The sequence below is a fragment of the Phaethon aethereus genome (genome assembly GCF_964289735.1).
Source record: "Phaethon aethereus genome assembly, chromosome: 21".
Lineage (NCBI taxonomy): Eukaryota > Metazoa > Chordata > Aves > Phaethontiformes > Phaethontidae > Phaethon > Phaethon aethereus.
The window spans coordinates 7,654,962-7,661,477 of NC_138597.1; positions in this window are offsets into that span (position 1 = coordinate 7,654,962).

A 6,516-nucleotide genomic window follows, 5' to 3' on the forward strand; every position below is an offset into this window, starting at 1 on the left:
TGCAATGCAAAAGGAATTTTGATTATGCTTAAGCAGGTTTTTTTTAATGTGGGGTTTGTTTGGTTTTTTTGCTTCTTTGTATGTTTTTTTTCTGCAATTATTAAATCATATGCATGGAATTAAAATCTCTGCCATACGTATATTCATTAATGGGCATTATTACTGTCTTATGTAAAGGGTTTATTTTGTTATGCAGTATGCATAAAAATGTTCTCGGCCTTAGGATTTCCAGATCTGTATTATTCACTTATTTCTTCAAGGGAAACTAAATAAGTTTAGTTTTAGTTGATCACTGTGCATTTCAAGAGTCTGATATGCTGTGCTTTACTGCCATGTTAAGAAATTACACATAGAACCAATGTATTCCCACCCCCAACCGTCAGCTTCTTTGAAGCCTTACTTTTTAAATTTTGTTCGTTTGGGTTTTTTCCCCCGATCACTGATCATACCTCTCCCCTTGTGACGCAACAAAAAATGGCAATATGTCCATCTCGCTCTGGTTTTTTTCCATAGGAAAAGCGGCCCCCTTACCTGCAGCACATGACATAGTTTCTCTTTCTTGTACGTCTAGTGAGGCATACTGATCCACCGGCACAATTTCTTCTGTGCATATGATGCTTTTATCCTCCAAAATTAATGAAATCTGCATTTTTTCCAAAGGAAAAGATAGAACAGTAAACAGTCTTATCAATAGTAAATAGTCTTGACAAACCACCACCATCACCTGTGCTGCACACATAAATGGGGTAAGATTTGCGAGAAAGAAGTCTCCAAAATGAACTTACAACTACTGTTACGAAACCATGGTTTCTTCTTTCGCCGTGCATTCCGGTAATTCTACAAAGCATAATACGTGACAAGTGAACCTGGCAAGGTGTGAGGTTAAGACGCAGCAGTATTTGATCCTTGGCAGTGAAAACTTCCTAGTAAAAACTTTTCTATAAATGAAGATTTAAAAATCAGTAAGATTAAATAAGCTGGAAGAAGAATGGGAACAAGCCTTCTACACCAGCAGTTAATCAACAGGAGAGGTTTACAGGATAGGAGTTGATCTTAAATAATTTTGTCTTTCCTAAATACATTTTAACAATAAAAAAAATCTTAATTATTTCTGCAGAATATATAATTCATTTCTGAATTCCTGTGCATGTAATTTATTTTAAGATTGTCAAAAGACAGCCACAGAGACACTAATTCTAGAAAAGGGCTGTCAAAACAGTGGGAATCTTCAGAAAAAAAACAAATTGTGAAGGTGCTTGAGGTGAGGGAGTTCTGTGTGTAATTTCTGTGTCTGCAACACTTCAGTAAAACAATTGTTAGCCCGTTCAGATGGAATTGCTTTTCTTCTGACTTACTGTTGAGTCCCTGCTGCATTCCATTTGCACTCCAACCTGTGAGTGTAGGAATTACAGCGTCGCATCTTCTCATTTCATCTGCTCTTTAGTTTCCTTTAAGAAGTTAAAAGGGAGAAGAGGTGTTTCATACAGGCTGTTGACTCTCCCTGTACTTAAAAATGTATTACTTAATACTTGTATATTCACTTTAATTACTCATTGTTTCTATTACTGAAAGAAGACTTAACGAAGGGAAAAAAAAAAACCAACAGCAATAACATTCATATCTATGGAGCAGCTAACTAGTATACATAATATTCTGCTTTTCAAACAGAACTAGCCAATGTAAAAAAAAACCTAGTTAAAAGTAAATTCAACATGTAAATACTTTTTTTCATTTTACACTGTTGTATTATAAGTGTATATGGTGTTTACTTTTTCAAAAGCTCTTTCTTACCTGGTAGTTGTCTTGTTTTATGAGTTGTGTTTTTAACGAAGAAGAACCTTTGCTGTCTGTTAGGAAAAACAACACAAAAATCTTTTTGCAAGTTTTAAATGTGGGTTGACCTTTCTCCATCATTTGCATTTTATTTGTCCTTATTTTCACTGTAAAGTACTTTATTACCAAAAGGTTGATTTTTCTTTCCATTCTGCCCTCTCATCAATCCATGTGTTTTAGAGAGAAGTTTTTTGTTGGTTCAGTTGTTGTTGTGTTGTTTTATTTTTTTTTTTAATCAAAAGAACTCACAGAAATGACATTTTTTCAATTGAAGAAAAATAAATCTTTACATTTATAATAGCCAATAGCATTTCAGCACATGTTTGTTATCCTGGTCTCTCCTATGCTGCTGCTAATGACAATATTATGACTTACTCTACTATTCTAGAACTATTTTTATGTAAGTAATGTATGCTTTCTTGTTTATAAATGCCTGATTTAAAAAAAATAAGAAAAAAGCTTGGCATATTTATCTATTTCGCTGTGTACCTTGATAGTCCTTCTCCACCCCTTTTTCCACATCCCCTCCCCTTGAAGCAGATAATATTGTAAAATAAAGGACTTTATGAGATTATGTATGAAAATAGCTATGCTTATATACCACAGTGACTGAATGTACAGTGTATAGACGCATTACCTAAAATAAAATTGTTTGTCCAGAAAAAAAAGGTGGATCGCTACGGAATGTTTTTTGAGTTTTCTGTGCTTGCAAGCTGTGGCCTAACTGTTCCAGACAGGCAAACTTCAGAGACCGTCCAGGCATCTGAAAAAGTGCTAGGTACTTCTGTTTGAAAAGAGTTCTTAATTTTAAGTTAAACAAACACCACAAACTTCTAGAGAAATTCTGCTATACTCATGCACACACATAATTGCACGACTAATACTGTCATTTACATATTAATTTCCCAAGTTGCACACGTGCACGTATCCAAAGCACCAACAGAGGTAGGAGCAATAGTAACAGAAACCACTGCCTTACGTCAGTGCTCAAAGGAAATCCAGTGCCAGCTGCACTTTTCTTCCAAGAAGGTCTTCAACCCAGCAGACTGCAGAGATGCGCCTGGGCAAGAGCCACGTTAAGTGCACAGAAGGTTGGGGGCCGGCAGCACTGGGACGCTGTCGAGCCACCTTGGGGAGAGGCTTTCAAGACGGGGGCTCGGCGCAGCCTGCTGCAGCCTGGCCGTTGCGGATGAGTGGGCACTTCCACAGACACACGGAGACACACAGACGGAAACCTTAAGGCTAGCATTGATCAGATTGATGATGTGTGCCACGTCAGAAGTTCGGTAACAGAAAAACTCAATATATGCTAATACTACTATATGTATGTTTACTGCATGCATGTATATACGAGTCCTATTTCACAGCGTCTAACCCATTTTAGCTTGCAAGCCAATTTCCAGTTTTGAGATCATGACACTTACCCAGATATTCATCCTCCAGCAAATACACACACAACCCGCCACTAACAACAACGACATTTTGTCTATAGGTGGAAGTGGCATTAAACTCACTTAGATGTTGGAGGGAAGCTCAGATTTCCTGCCATGTTTTATCTTTTCTGGCGTACCAAAAAACAAACTCCCCAAATCTGCCTTACCACCTTAAATGGGCTGAGGCACGTTAACAACCTGTGCGTGAGAGTTAAAGCAGCACCTTGTTTCCTGGGCAGCCTAGTAATAAGCCTCTCTAAGGCATCATTTAAACAGACAAACGTTTTCGGCTCTGCACATGACAATACTGTAAAGAGAACGGAATTTAATTGGAAACGACGCATACCACTTCGTGCAGAAATTCTAACAACGAAGTGAAATTTCTTTTGAACAGTGAGAACTGTAAGCATATAAAAGTTTGTACCAGGTCAGAGAAAAAGAAATACAAGAGGGGAAAAAATGCATAAAGCAGGAGATGGAAACACATGTTAAAGTAATTCTCTCATGGTTTTCTGAGAAATTCTGCAGAATTTCCACAGCTCTAGTACATTTCTTAACATGCCCTTGTAAAACAGTGGAAAAGCCAGAGAATGATTGAACAGCTTAAAAAAAATCTTTTTTTAAATCATATTTCTGACTCATTGCAGCCTTGCTTTCTAAGGGGTTGGTTTGTTTCCTGTTTCTACCACCTGGATATTAACAGTGGGCAAAGCCAGGCGGAACTGCTGACACTTTCCCTGCGGAAGGTGAATTTTGTTAAACGTTCCTGACCAGTCACACCGGTACAAAGCTACAGCTGCATTCTTCAACATCCCTCAGAACGTCACTTGCCTACTGGCTTTTTCTTCTCCCCCTGGCCCCTTGTTCACAAAATGAGCACAAGCATGAAAAGCTGTAAGCTGTTTTTTTTGTAAGTACTAGAGACTCAAAAGTGATGCAACCATTCTTGCTATCTTCTGCATGGAGAAGATCTAGGTGAACTTTGCTCACAAGTGATAAATAGATTTTTTTCAAAAAATCTTTCTATTTGCTGGAAAGGAAGAAGAAATGTGTACAAGTCACAACAGCCCAGGAATTGTTGTGAGGGCAGATTTGGTTTTGGAGCAAAGGGTTCCGATAGCTTGATGACAAAAACGTACCTTGACAAAGACAGTAATAGGATAATGGCAAAGTATTACCGGTTGCTTTCACACACATTGCGTATCATGTCTTCTGACACAATTAATTTGAACGTATACAAAGAACTCTGTCTGAAGGGACATTTATTGACCCATAAATGTTTCCAAAAATCCAGCACCAATCTAGATTCAGTTCCTGGAGGCCATAAGTGAACAGAGATTAAGGCTGGAATCTGCAAACACTAACCGATGTGTCCAAGCGAGTGCACAGAAGCTGCTCACCTCCTTCAACTTACGCCTGTACGTTTGGCATGTCTGAAGCCTTATACAATGGGATGCAACTGTATTAGTAATTCCTGGTAAGACAAAAGCCCAACAAATGACTAGTAGCAAAATGGTGTTTTCACCCATTTTTGGTACCAAGAGGAATCAGTAAGGTTTTAAGTCTAAACACAGGTCTGTATCCTTCACTTGTAAAAAGATCATACAAGATTCATATACATGTCCTTTTGTCTGTTGCTATGATTTTAGTTTCTAAAATTAAAAACAAAAGTTCAAGTAACTTTCCTCTATTGACAATTATCTTCTGTAGTTAAAGTATAAAGCTGACAAATCTTTTAAGTTTTCCAATATACTTAAATGATACACTTCAGTAACTTTGTTCCACAGATTTTGTACACAAAAAAATAGGTCTGAAGAGACCAGATTGCCTGTGACTTTCAGGAAGACCAGCTGTGTTTCCGTCAGCACATCACACTGATGTTTTCTTTGAACTTTTTAGTATCTTTGGAAATAACCTACTTGAAGCAAAATGGCTTTAAAGAAAGGAAGATGTTCTCATATCACAAAGGGCAGGAGAGTCACACTCCTAGCTCTTTAAAGAATTCACCAGTTCATTTTCTTAACTTGAAATAGCAGAATTCCTTCAGTTAGGAACATGGAGAAAAACTTCATTTACCATCCTACTGCAAATCAGTGAATTAACTCAAATTCACATAGATACAGAGCCTACTGCCCCTACGCTGATAAAAGAACACTTCAATATTATTATGCAAGGAGGGGAAGACAAGGTACAAATTCCTCCAGACCACAAAAATGGCTTCAAGCTTACTTGACACCCAGTGCTAAAACAGTACTGTTGTTGGCCAAGGTCTTGTACAACAGCCGCCCTTCCTGGTAGGAGAATGACGATTCCCCCATGAGAATGGGTCGTATTTCACAGAATCACAGAATCACTAGGTTGGAAAGGACCTTTAAGATCATCAAGTCCAACCATTAATCCAGAACCACCATGTCCCCTAAACCATGTCCTGAAGCGCCACATCCACACGTTTTTTGAACACTTCCAGGGATGGCGACTCCACCACCTCCCTGGGCAGCCTGTTCCAATGCCTAACCACCCTCTCAGTGAAGAAATTTTTCCTAATATCCAATCTAAACCTCCCCTGGCGCAACTTGAGGCCATTTCCTCTTGTCCTATCACTAGTTACTTGGGAGAAGAGACCAACACCCTCGTCGCCACAACCCCCTTTCAGGTAGTTGTAGAGAGCGATAAGGTCTCCCCTCAGCCTCCTCTTCTCCAGACTAAACAACCCCAGTTCCCTCAGCCGCTCCTCATAAGACATGTGCTCCAGACCCCTCACCAGCTTCGTTGCCCTTCTCTGGACACGCTCCAGCACCTCAACATCCTTCTTGTAGTGAGGGGCCCAAAACTGAACACAGTATTCAAGGTGCGGCCTCACCAGTGCCGAGTACAGGGGCACAATCACTTCCCTGCTCCTGCTGGCCACACTATTCCTGATACAGGCCAGGACGCTGTTGGCCTTCTTGGCCACCTGGGCACACTGCCGGCTCATATTCAGCCGGCTGTCAACCAGCACCCCCAGGTCCCTTTCCGCCGGGCTGCTCTCCAGCCACTCCTCCCCAAGCCTGTAGCATTGCATGGGGTTGTTGTGGCCAAAGTGCAGGACCCTGCACTTGGCCTTATTAAACCTCATACAGTTGGCCTCTGCCCATCGATCCAGCCTGTCCAGATCCCTCTGCAGAGCCCTCCTACCCTCCAGCAGATCAACACTCCCACTCAGCTTGGTGTCATCTGCAAACTTACTGAGGGAGCACTCGATTCCCTCATC